The 14,061-nt window shown below is 40.9% G+C and overlaps 1 protein-coding gene across 2 annotated transcripts in view; it reads right to left on the minus strand.

Moving 5' to 3' along the window:
- PEX11A (peroxisomal biogenesis factor 11 alpha) overlaps positions 1–14,061 on the minus strand; it is a 119,035-nt gene that overhangs the window by 91,509 nt on the left and 13,465 nt on the right. The window contains exon 2 of one of the 2 annotated variants that reach the window (XM_086958143.1): positions 13,344–13,489. The exons of the other annotated variant lie outside the window; for it this stretch is intronic. The gene's annotated coding sequence lies outside the window, so the exon portion shown is untranslated. The remainder of the gene's footprint in view (positions 1–13,343; positions 13,490–14,061) is intronic. 2 annotated transcript variants of the gene reach the window in all.

The following is a 14,061-nucleotide window of genomic DNA, read 5'->3' on the forward strand; positions in this document are numbered from 1 at the left end:
CAAGCCGAGGAAGAGACAGAAACAGGTGCAGAGGAAGACAAGAACAGTGAGCAGATCGAAAAGGGTGTAAAAGGGGAGGTATCAGGAAACACGAGATGCAGGCATCAAAAGGGGACGTGCCTAATGAATGCACAACTGAGACAATAGACCGGCACGACAAGATGAGCCTCGAGCGGGGCCATCTGCCTTACAGTATCATCCCCTCATCATAAAGACATCTTCAAAGGAAACGTGTCTTCCGCAAGAGTCTGGGAATCCCAGGGTCGCGAGGCGGACTGCGTCCGTTCGCTGGCTACTTGAGGGCAAGAAACAAAATGGATGCCGTATCTAAGATGGAACCCGTGGGTTCAGACGAAGAAACCCACGAAACAAACGAACGGTTTAGGCTAGCACAGCAAAAACGCGTACACCCACTAAACTCATTTGCGGTTCATAGATACCAGACTCGATCATATTCGTGCGAGTCAAAAAACACCACTTACAATTGTCACGGAACCTCAGGGCGCCTCTTAGGGGTCGGTCCTTCCCCATTATCAGCGAGGCCGTCCTAGGGAAAGGTGCAGTGGCCTAGTCTAGTCTAGGAAAGTGATTCCGTCTGACAGTCCACCTCCCCTCAGGGGCTGCAGCGTTGTCTGTGTCAAGCAGGCCCCTCTTCCGCCGCACAAAGCAGATACCTGGCTGTCCGTCACTTTCCTCCAGCTTCTTCCCCGGGTGCGGTACCCCAACGAGCCAGGCCTTTCGCCCAATCGCAAAATGAATGCCACCTGCCAGCTCCCACACTCTAGGGGGTAACTTTAATCGGAGGGGGGGACCCACTGGGGTACGTCCCCAGGTCCCCGGCGCTATGCACCACTGACTAGCCCCCAGGCAATCGTCCAGTCTCATTCCCGACCCACCTGCTGGAGTGCAGGTAGGCCTCACCTCGCATCCTCAGCCTCCGTTAAGGCCTATCTCTGGCCTCCCAATTCAGTCATGTAAAGGATCCAAGGGGGCAAGGCAGTCACTGGGCGTGTGGGGCTTCACACCGCTGCAACCAGGATCTATAGGCAGCCTCCCGGTTGGGCTTTAATGATATCCGAAATATACGAAACACCCAATTCTGTATGGCAGTTGTAAGTTGGGGTACTGCCAGGGACTGCCAAAAGAGATCTTAAAAAGGCTTTTCGACCTGCTGGATAAGTTGGGTATTTCGGAAACCCCACACACCAGCCCCATAAGTGGGTATGCTAACACATTCTACTTGATAAATTTGCATAGCTTGTGGACCTTCTGCCCAGCTTCTTTGCAAAGTTGGCCAGAGCTGCCGTAGATTTCATAAAAAGTAGGCTCCTTCTTTTACCTGCCCAAAACCACGCCCCCATGTAGTCAAATAAGATTCCTAGATATGGGAAAGTATGGTTACTTCCACCTTACTGTCCCCTATAAACAAACTCCTACTGTTAGAAATACCCTTCCCACACTTAGAGACCCCTGGGTGATAAGCGCTATATAAATCCAATATACAATACTTCATGATGTAGGTTTTTGAAACATTGAGTCTCAGACCCAGATTGTCCATGCACACGGTGTAAGTTAGAAGTGCCTTTTGACGACCCAGTTGCATCCGGGCCATCAGCACTGCATAGTCTGTGTACAAAAGGTTGGCTATAGGGAGTTTATTTATTTGCGGCATATCATTAGTCTTTGCTACCATCGCTTGTTCCAGGCCATTTGTATACAATGTAAATAAAAACGGTGCCAGGACACAGACCTGTCTAACCCCCCTTTCCACGCTAAACGGTGCAGTGCATTCCCCCAGGGTTCCAAAGCGGACCCTTGCTGTTGTTCCACAATACAACTGCCTCAAAAACTGGATCTATGGGGGGTCCACCCCATATCTGTTAAAACGCCCCAAAGTTTGCCGTGTATGACACAGTCAAATGCAGCTGCAAGGTTGGCAAATGCTAGATAGTCTACCTTTTTGGGTCTGCCGATATTTCCCTATCAAGATGTTAAGATGAAGGCCTTGCTTCATAGTACCCAGCCCCTATCTAAAACCAAATTATACATCTGACAGAATGTTTTCTCTTCTGCCCAGTCTTGGAGCCGATTTAGGACGATTCACCCTGCTACCTTTACCAAAGAATCCAACAAGGAAATTGGGCGATAGCAAGTTTGATTATGCCAGTTGCCCTTCTTGAATATGGGAACTGTTATTGACTCTGAACATGTCTTAATGAATCTAGCCAAGCAACAAGCATGCAAAACTTACATCAGTAATGGGGCCCAAAGTGTCAAGTTTGATTTAAAGAAGTCAATTGGCACACCATCTGGGCCGGGAGCCTTACCGACCTTACTCGCATTAATTGCACTAATGACATCGTCAATAGTAAAGAAAAGATCAATTTGAGACCAAAGATCCTCACATTTCTTGCCTTTGGCATCATCACTCAGGAAAAATTCTGTAAACGTTTGCCACATAGATACTATTGCATTCACATCCCCTTGGACTGAGAACCATCAGCTTCGTGACACAGCTGGGATGACTCTTTCTTTGATGCCACACAAATCACAAAATGAGAAATATTTGCGTTTTAGTACCCGTGCATTACAAAACAGTGCACCAGAATGGACTAAAAAGTTAATAGAATTCTTCATTAACTCTGAAGATTGTTAAGTTGCTTTAAGCATACCATCTAACAAGTGGCAAGAATCTCTTACAGGGAAACACTTCAGCTCAGGTATCGATTTCGTCAGGTCATCACACAACTTTTCATATACGTAGCTGAATCACTGCAAATACAAACAATATCACTCCAATCTTTGTTGAACTTGGAAAAAAACTTATAGCAGCAGCATTCCAAGTGAAACTGCGCTCCATGTTTTCCTAAAGTCTGGTGTCAAGTTTTCACCACCATCCCATAAGCTTGGTGATAGCACTCTTTTCACATATACTTGTCACAATACCTTGCATTGAATTTTGAAGCCTGAGGTGTTGGCAATTCACCTACTATCAATACAGACTCACTAGAAACTGAGGGCTGATATATCAAGAGTTTTACACATTTTCTGTGAGTAAACATGATGGTACATATTGGGAAAGATTCTTATGAAACCAGTCATATTACCTATCAGTGAAAAACTCAAAAACAGCCAACATATCATATACAATATTGATATTTCCCGATTTCTACAGTTTAAAAAATAATTAAACAAGACATAAAACATCGTTCTGAAGACCAAAGGCCACAAAACCAAAAAAAGAAAAGGGATGAAGAAACAATATTTTAGTGGCCTCCCTAAACAAAGCTCAAGCAGAATAATGTTAGCCCAGTCTTTCTTGCTGCTAGCTTGTATAACAAAGTTATATTGTATTGGCCCATTCAGGAAGAAAAAAAAATGACTCTTTCACTTTTCTTTTCCTTTCTTTGAATGGCATTTATTTTGTGATTGTGATGTGTTTTTTCAGTGTTTATATTCTTATACTGGTGAAGGCTATTTCCCTTTTGGTGGGGTTTTATCAAATATTATAGGTGTAAACCTAAAACCGGACAGCACAAATATAATATGAAAAACAATTGGTCCTAGACTGACTTTAGGGAAAAACGCGAAATGAGGAAAATTCTATCATATGGGGGTTGCCTAGTTGGTCAACCGCTAGAAATGAATACTAATAAAAATACAATTTGTTTGACAAATTCATACCCTGAATGGAAGGAGAAAAAATATATACAAATACCAAATGTGTATACAGACTACGCCCACAATTTTCTGTTGAATGAATTCATTTTTTATATTTTCACAATTCTTTATCTAATCCACTATCGCGCAGTTCTTTTCAATGATTCATTTGACTTTTTCACAGACTATTCACCGCTTGGGAATAGGGACCTGGGACGCCCCTCCTTGGCACAAGGATTAGGTCAGTACCTACACCCACTTTCCCACACTCCTCCACGTTTGGAGTTTGCGCCATTCATTTTAGATTTACTTCCTAGGTTGCTCCTCCTCCCCTCTGTCCTGAAGAAGACCCACAAGCAGAGGCTATAAGTTACCCTCTCCACACAAGTCAGGTCGAAACATCAATATATTCCCCTAAGCAAGGGCCTGTACCACTTTTGACCATGCTTCAACAAAAATAGTGGACGACGTAGGGTGTAATCGGGTGCACTCTGAGGGTTTTTATCAATTAATATTATTTGAGTTGCACTCCTACCAGCTACTAGGGCACCGTCCAACCCCAAATTATCCCAATAAGTACTCAAAGAATGAGCTGGGAGTGCTAAGTTTTCTCAAGAAAGTACAATTATTTAATCACAATTGACACAACAAAATCAATGATTAAGCAACACTTCATCAAGAAAGCAATATAATTCTTGTATTCCAAGTAAATTTCTTTGTATTGCCAGCAGCCGACGAGTTTCGTCCTAAAGGTAGGACATCATCAGGGCTGCAAATACAAACACAAAATGCATATACATGAGTCAAATAACAAATATTATTGTTTCTGTAGAAAGATCAAACAATTATTTTACATTTTGTTTTTACAACACCTTCCTACCGGGTGCCAATGGGGTAACAACATTACACAACCGTTCTTATAGCATTTGCTCATAAACTCAGAGATTCTGCAGGAACTATATAAACAAAAACATCTGTGCATTTGTTTTATTACATATATTAGACATACCGGGATAGTATGGGCAACCTGTTCGAAATTTGGCTCTAATGGCAAGTATAATGTCATGTGGGTTACATTCACTAATGTTCAACTCTATTAGGTTCTCTTAAAAATGGCAAATATGATGCCATGTGCGCAACATTTCAGGAATAATCGAGCTCACCTTGAAAATTACTATTTCGACGCTTCAAAATCTGCAATATTTCTATGCCTTGAGTCTAGGGGGCTCCCAACATAAGTCACGCACCTTCATCGATCTGAAAGTGTGATACCATATTTAGATTAGAAATAGAAAAAAGGTTCAGTCAATCTAAATCTATCATGTTCCTGGCTCCTAATAATTGTATAAACATGTTCTTTCAAAAGGAGATTTCCAATTGTAAAACCCCTTATTCGAATACATTCTCCACTGTCTTTTGTTCCATGCCCAGTAGTTTTATGTCAACTCATATAGCCCGTGCCGCATTATAGTATTCTTTGACATTTGCATCGCTGTCGCTGGATTCTATATCAACATAAGTAAATGTACCTTTAAGTCAATCAGCTAATAGAATCCACACCGGATCTGCCCCTTCTTTCAACGTTTCAATTCCTCAAGTAAACTTCTCCAATTATCTCACCTATTGTGATGTAAGCAGACCGTACTTTAGACTCATCGTGCATTCAAACATGAGGAGTCTAACATCCATGCAACATCTACTCTATAAGAAAAATATATAACGCTGATAATCACTCACCCAAAATAAGGTTTCTAGTAAGTGAATATTTTGACAATTCTCATTTCAGACCTCATTACTTCACTGCACAAGGCACAATCTACAGAGGTAGAGAAAGATAAGCACGTCGCACTATTAATATCATCTGACTTAATTCTGTCTAGTTAATGCGTTCCTCGTTTGCTATGCACTTACCGACGCACTGGGAGCCTCATTTTACTCCAACTCCGCCCGGGTTCGATAAATCCCGATAGCAGTCATCCAAAAACTCCCGAGCACTATAAGGAGCCCCGTATCCAATCACGACCCGCTAAATTTCCCGGGCAAACTTAAACAAGACACACCTGTGTACTCCCACTAGTTTCCACCAAGGTCCGACACCTCTATTATATCCGGGCTGCTCCCGGCGACTTCCGTTAAGCGCACACCCTACCTACTATTCCAACTACAGCTTTCAACGTGGTCCATCTACGGATAACATCCGGTGTACGCCCATTCGTTTCCGTTGTCAACAACATGCCGAGATCGAGCCAATGTTATGAACACAATTTTGTAAAAAGCAACGTCATTCGCTGTTTTGATATGTATGTTCCTATCTGATTGGGCCCTGGTCTTACTACCATTCATGTTTACCTTTCAGGATTCCGAAAGGTAAACGAAGACACAAATATTATAAAGCCTTCTGTCTGTCGGATTCGTAACTCCCAATCCCCACCTCTAACATGTTGAGATTCTTTCTGTATCCCTTGAAATTTAAAGTTTTTATTGGAACTGTGTTCCTTTTCCATGTGTACATATAGTGGGGATTTTACATCACCATTAATGATCGCCCGCCTATGTTCTTGTATCCTAGTTTTAAGGGGCCTCTTAGTACTCCCTATGTATACTTTCGTACAACTACATAAAATGGCATAAATGACTCCTGTACTGTTACAATTTATAAATTCATTGATCCAGAATTGTCTATTGCTATTGTATTTAAAAGTTTTGGTTTTATTCATGCCATGTGCACATGTTATGCAAGAACCACAGACGTAAAAACCTTTAGGCTGTGGTGGAAACCAGTCCTGTGTCATTACAGTCACCGGACGAATGAAATTAGCAAAAATCTTGTCTTTAATCGTTGGGCATTTTTTGAAAATTAATCGTGGTTTGTCATCCAACTCAGTCGCCAAACCTGGCACACCTTTAAGTAATGCCCAATTTCTGCTTAAGGCTTGTCTAATCTTGTCTTTTTGTATGCAATATGTCGTAACAAAACAGAAAGTATCTCAACATGTTAGTGGTGGAGATTGGGAGTTACGAATCCGACAGACAGAAGCACGATGGATAATTAAATGCAGAACTATGAAACATGGTCTTAATATCGACTCTGAGTTACATCATTTTTTGGCATAATCTGATATATCATGCAAATTAGTTGAGTTTCAATGTAAATATTGATGAAATAATTTTAAAATGCATTATCAACATGTACTAAGCTCTGTACACATACTGGGATAAATATTAGGCAACCGGTTGTATATACAAAGCATACTTATTATTAAGGTAATACTATTTCTTTTGACCCGCTAATAATCCGAATCATTAATGTAAGGTCGGATCCATTATCAACATTAAAAGGATCGATTTATTTGAACGCAATCTATTCGATGCGGCTTAGTATAATATATGTCATTCATCACATAAACTACGTGGCTTTATAATATTCGTGTCTTCGTTTACCTTTCGGAATCCTGAAAGGTAAACATGAATGGTAGTAAGACCAGGGCCCAATCAGATAGGGACATACATATCAAAACAGCGAATGACATGCTTTTTACAAAATTGTGTTCATAACATTGACGCGATCTCGGCATGTTGTTGACAACGGAAACGAATGGGCGTACACTGGATGTTATCCATAGACGGACCACGTTGAAAGCTGTAGTTGGAATAGTAGGTAGGGTGTGCGCTTAACGGAAGTCGCCGGGAGCAGACCGGATATAATAGAGGTGTCGGACCTTGGTGGAAACTAGTGGGAGTACACAGGTGTGTCTTGTTTAAGTTTGTCCGGGAAGTTTAGCGGGTCGTGATTGGATACGGAGCTCCTTACAGTGCGCAGGAGTTTTTGGATGACTGCTATCGGGACCCCCCCTGTAGATTGTGCCTTGTGCAGTGAAGAAATGAGGTCTGAAATGAGAATTGTCAAAATATTCAATTACTAGAAACCTTATTTTGGGTGAGTGATTATCAGCGTTATATATTTTTCTTATAGAGTAGATGTTGCATAGATGTTAGATTCCTCGTGTTTGAATGCACAATGAGTCTAAAGTACGGTCTGCTTACATCACAATAGGTGAGATATGAGGCTCCCAGTGCGTTGGTAAGTGCATAGCAAACGAGGAACGCATTAACTAGACAGAATTAAGTCAGATGATATTAATAGTGGGACGTGCTTATCTTTCTCTACCTCTGTATATTGTGCCTTGTGCAGTGAAGAAATGAGGTCTGAAATGAGAATTGTCAAAATATTCACTTACTAGAAACCTTATTTTGGGTGAGTGATTATCAGCGTTATATATTTTTCTTATAGAGTAGATGTTGCATAGATGTTAGATTCCTCGTGTTTGAATGCACAATGAGTCTAAAGTACGGTCTGCTTACATCACAATAGGTGAGATAATTGGAGAAGTTTACTTGAAGAATTTAAACGTTGAAAGAAGGGGCAGATCCGGTGTGGATTCTATTAGCTGATTGACTTAAAGGTACATTTACTTATGTTGATATAGAATCCAGCAACAGCGATGCAAATGTCAAAGAATACTATAATGCGGCACGGGCTACATGAGTTGATATAAAACTACTGGGCATGGAACAAAAGACAGTGGAGAATGTATTCGAATAAGGGGTTTCACAATTGGAAATCTCCTTTTGAAAGAACATGTTTATACAATTATTAGGAGCCAGGAACATGATAGATTTAGATTGACTGAACCTTTTTTCTATTTCTAATCTAAATATGGTATCACACTTTCAGATCGACGAAGGTGCGTGACTTATGTTGGGAGCCCCCTAGATTCAAGGCATAGAAATATTGCAGATTTTGAAGCGTCGAAATAGCAATTTTCAAGGTGAGCTCGATTATTCCAGAAATGTTGCGCACATGGCATCATATTTGCCATTTTTAAGAGAACCTAATAGAGTTGAATATTAGTGAATGTAACCCACATGACATTATACTTGCCATTCGAGCCAAATTTCGAACAGGTTGCCCATACTATCCCGGTATGTCTAATATATGTAATAAAACATATGCACAGACGTTTTTGTTTATATAGTTCCCGCAGAATCTCTGAGTTTATGAGCAAATGCTATAAGAACGTTTTTGTAATAATGTTACCCCATTGGCACCAGGTTGGAAGGTGTTGTAAAAACAAAATGTAAAATAATTGTTTGATCTTTCTACAGAAACAATAATATTTGTTATTTGACTCATGTATATGCATTTTGTGTTTGTATTTGCAACTCTGATGACGTCCTACCTTTAGGACGAAACGCGTCGGCTGCTGGCAATACGAAGAAATTTACTTGAATACAAGAATTATATTGCTTTCTTGATGAAGTGTTGCTTAGTCATTGATTTTGTTGTGTCAATTGTGATTAAATAATCGTACTTTCTTGAGAAAACTTAGCACTCCCAGCTCATTCTTTGACCACTTTAGACCATCCCTGCCCTATCATCGAATGTTGGATTTATGCACATATAAAACAATGAAAATGTACTTTAAAAAATTATATTGTGGACAGGTCATATTGTACTGGTTCTTCTCTATAACCAGCATCAACCTGAAATAAGAAATATCTTGATACTTTAAAGCTTGTGATTTTCACCCTTTTCCTCTTAACACGAGCACTACTTCCCCCAACTTTTTTGTCTCAAATTTGTGTGGTAATGTCTTTAACGTTTTACTTGCTTTCAATTTTGAAAATATAAAGAAATTAATTAATTCAACAGAAAATTGTGGGAGTAGTTTGTATACACGTTGTGTATTTTTATATATTTTGTATACTTTCAAGGGTGTGAATTTGTCAAATAATTTGTGTTTCATTAGTATTCATTGCTAGCGGTTGACCAACTAGGCAACCCCCATATGATAGAATTTACCTCATTTCGTGTTTTTCCCTAAAGTCAGTCTAGGACCAATTGTTTTTCAAATTGATTTAAACAATACCGCATGCCCGCCAACTTGAAGCACAATCTCAGAGTATGAGGAGCGGTGGGGTCTCGTGCCAATCAATTAATCTCCCAGTGCCTACCAATATGTGACCTTGGTTAACGTAACTGGTGCTCATGTGAAGCCCACCAGTACCTTCGGGTCCGGTTCGCACTATATAAAACGACAAAAAACGATTTAAAAAAAACATGCCTGACCTGCAATTGTCAGATGGGAGGACGGAAGAGGGAAGAGAGGCCATCACATCCTGTACTGTGTGAGGGTCAACAAAAAATGCTTTCTGAGTGAAATTGCCGGAAAGAGAGCTAAACACACGAAGGAGTGACTTTAACAGAAATACACCAATAAAAAGGCAGCATTTCTGAATGCCACAGATAGTAACCAATGGCAATCAGTGGGTATGCCAAACGCAACAGAAGAGATTGTGGTAAGTGGGTAGTTATATGCTGTTCCTTTAAAAGTATTTAGAATGTTGTTTCTGTAGAATCCAATTATTCAATGGTTCTGTTCTACCCTGTGTGAAGCCGTTGTACTGCTTATTCCTGCTGTGCAGTTGTCTCTTGCCGTGGGCCCCTGTACTATTGATTCATGCACTAATTAAACGTCTTTCAGACCAGCGACGACTCCATGAGTGTTTTAATCCAACCCTTCCACATTTTTGTATCATGTCGGCCTCGAATTCCTGACGTGCTGTGTTCTCAGGAAAACAACGGAAGGAGCCCACCGGCTGTCACCCTACCCCACGCTCGTTGAGAGAAAATGGGGATATTTGCTGATTTACTACGGCCTTCCCTGGAGGTGGGTCACCCGTTTTTATTGCGCACCTAACATTGCCTATCCATCTTGCTTGGTTGCCATTGGCCGTGCGAGCCAACATATTTGAAAGTCAGTTGTCCTCGCGCTCCTCCTGCCAGTGCTCGCATTCACCATTCCAAGAAGAATTCTCAATGAGGGTTCCACCTTTCCTGCCAGATCTTCCTCTTCGGTACGTTTCTACGGCGCTCAGCTCTTCCTGTGCAGCACAAAGAATTCTGGCAAGTGTCATGACGTCGGACGCACGGTGGCCATCTTAGGTCGCATAAAGTTTTCTACGAACGTCATTCTCCTCAACAGCCAGTTGTTTTTCTGCGATACCCGGATTGATGATTTGCATACCTTGGACCTTGTCATTATCTCTACTGGCCTTCATTCTTCAGTGCGACACTCACATCGGCGATTCACACACCGTTTCTTTTCTCTTCATTTTGAGGCTGTTTCTCAGTGTGAAACCGGCATGGTGATTCACACACCTTCTCCTCTAGTTTGTTTTTCAGAGGGATTCTCTCAAAGACCATTCTACATATTTTAACCTGGTAATACATCTTGGAGGTAGTATTTATTTATTTCTTTTTTCTTTATCAATAATTTATTTTTTGTGATTTTGCTCCATATACTTTATTGGTGTTCTTGGAGTTACGTTCTTACTGATAAGAGACTGCAACACGGACAGCAGTCAAGGAGTTATTCAACCAGCACCGTTCTTGCAGAGAGCAGGAAAACCAGACTTGGGTGCTCAGAGTGGCTAAGGGATTTTGAGAACTATCTATCAGCTATTGACGCTGATGGCTATTCTCCTTCAAGGAAATTAGCTTTACTTATAAACCACTTGGGGGTAGCTGGACGTAACGTTTTTGATAATCTTCTGTGTTTTCCTGCCCCAACATCAGAGGATACTCCCTGGAATGTGTTTATTGAGGCTAAAGAACTCATGAGAAAGCATTACTCCGATGCTTCTAGTGTTGTTTTGGAGAGGTTAAATTTTGCAATGTGTAAGCAATCTAGTGAAGAATCAGTTAAAGACTATGTTGCAACTTTAAGGGTATTAGCCAAAAAAAAATTATTTGGCGCCAGTGTTGACACTTATATTAGGGATCAGTTTGTTTTCTATTGTTTTTCAATAAAAATTCAAGAGTGTCTGCTGGCTTCTCGCAATCCCACTTTAGCAAAAACTACAGAAATGACCTAGAGTATTGAAAGATCAATGTCCTGCTATTGCAAAAAGAGTATTCGTTGTTGTAAACTCGATCACTTTCATGTTGTGTGCAGGGGAGCATTCAAATGGCAAAACAACTCTTAGTAGAGTAAAAGTCTCCAATATTTGCTTGGATAGTCCTGAGTTTGATGTGCAAGAGTGCACCTCTAAATTTGCTAATGTTTTACTCACTGTTGACATTCCTGATTCAAATGCTTGTGCTCAGAAGCAAATTAAATGGCCGTTAATGGGTGTGGGAACTTTATTTTAGTTTTGGCTGATTCTGGAACCTGAGTTACTATTCCTGGGATCGAGCTTTTTACAAGTTTTGGGCAGAGGATAACCCTCTTATAGCTCCTGATATCAGTCCCAAAGCATTTTGGGAACAGGACATTGACCAAAGTTTATGTGGCAGTCAACGGAAGAGATATTGTTGGTTGGAAATATCTTGCGTGCTGTTGGGAATCATATTATGTCAAGGGCAGGATCCTCCAATCATTTTAGGAACTCTTCCTACTAACATGTTATCATTAGAACAAGAATGTGCAGTAGATAAAATAGTTGTTTTATCCAGAAGTTTTCAAGAATTCTGTAGGATCTGTAAAGGGTTTTGAGCATGGTATAAAGCTCAAGAAGAACGCTGTACCTAATTGTGCATAAAGTTAGACTGGTACCACTTAGCATTGGAGATTATCTGAAATTGTTATTGTCAACCTTACAATCCTAAGGGATTATTTCACCAATTTATGCCTCAGAGTTTATTTCTCCAGTAGTTCTGACCAAGAAAAAGACTGGGGGTCTCAGGCTATGTGTAAATTGAAATATTTGTGTTGATTGTCACCCTCTTCCCCACATCCAAGAGATGATAGCTCACATTGGTAAACCTAAGTATTTTTCAACAATTGACTTCCATTGTGCCTACCACCAGATTCAACTTTCTAAAGATTCTAAAACTCTCACTGCATTTGTGACACCTTTTGGTGCCTTTAAGTATTTGAGATTACCATTTGGTATTGCCTCTGCAGCAAGCGTTTTCAAAAAGTTAATGGAAAGTTTGTTTGGTGAAATCCGCCAGGTGCAAGCTTTCTAATATGACATATTGATTCATACAGAGATCAAAGATGAGCACTTGCAAGTCTTGGATAAAGTTTTAAACATTTTACAAGAAAAGGGCATGACTGTCAAAGCTAGTAAATGAAAGCTGCTTGTAAGAGAGGTGGAATATCTCGGACATCTCATTTCTAGTGGAGGAATTAACCTAAATTTTGCAAAGTTGAAGCAAAATGAAATGCTCCACCTCCTGTAGACAAAGATGCATTAAGCTCATTTCTTGGCCTATGCGAGTACTATGCCAGATTTGTTCCTGGATATGCTCATTTAGTCCAACCCTTAAGATGTCTTATTAAAAAAGGGAATTAAATTCTTATGGAATGATACCATACATGAGGTTTTTGAGAAATTGAAACAACTGGTAATTAACGCACCTGCATTGCATCCATATGTACCTAATTGGAATTCATTTATAACAGTGGATGCCAGTCAAAAGGGTCTTGGTGCTGTTTTCGGACAATGGGTGGATGGTAAAGAGAACACTATAGCTTTTGCTTCACGTGCTTTAACTTCTGCTGAGTGCAGTTATTGAACTATTGAAAGGGAGGCCCTTGCCATTGTTTGGGCAGTTTAAAAATTCAAAACATACATTTGGGGCATTCATTGTGAGATCTTTACTGATCACAAACCTTTAGTTTTTCTGTTGTCTGGCAATAGGTTAGGAAAGTCTTCTGCATGCCTAGTGAGATTATTATCCAAATTACAAGAATGTAATCTCGTGGTCAAATACATTCAATCCAAGCAGATTGTCTTTCTCGCATCCCTCTTCCTGATTCTAGTGAGGAAGAGGATGATTTTCACAAAGATTGTGTTGTGGGACTGGTGGATGCAGTTTCCACTTGCAATGGAAGTATAACACAAGAGAAATGGTCCAATGCCATGGTGCAAGATGAGACACAAGTCTGACCTCCTGCTGCTGGGAGTCCTTCCAGCAAGGAGAGCTTGGACAAAGGGTTTCCTGTCAAGGGCGGTGTTCGCATCGTCCCAGACAGGGTTTGTGTATTCTGGGTAGGTAGGGCTTTGCAAGAAGGTGACTGCGGAGTGACACCCCGGTGCTCACTACGCATCTGCCGGCTAGAACCAGTTCCAGGGGCGCGCTGCCCCTGACCTGGGGAAAGTCCAGCAGGGGAAGAGGGGTGTAACTACCCCCCTTCCTGGTCCCACCCTTAGGGCAGGACCTAGTCATGTACCCACCCCTTTCTTTAGGATAAAGGCCGGAGCGGGGACCCTTCCAAATCAGATCATCTTTGAATCAAGAATACTTTCTACGAAAGGACTTAGAGACTCTTCTCAAGATTTCTCCCTTGTGGCTAAGGAGTAGTCACCCTGCATCCGCAGGCACCATCT

This window comes from Lissotriton vulgaris, chromosome 2_1 (genome assembly GCF_964263255.1).
Source record: "Lissotriton vulgaris chromosome 2_1, aLisVul1.2, whole genome shotgun sequence".
NCBI lineage: Eukaryota > Metazoa > Chordata > Amphibia > Caudata > Salamandridae > Lissotriton > Lissotriton vulgaris.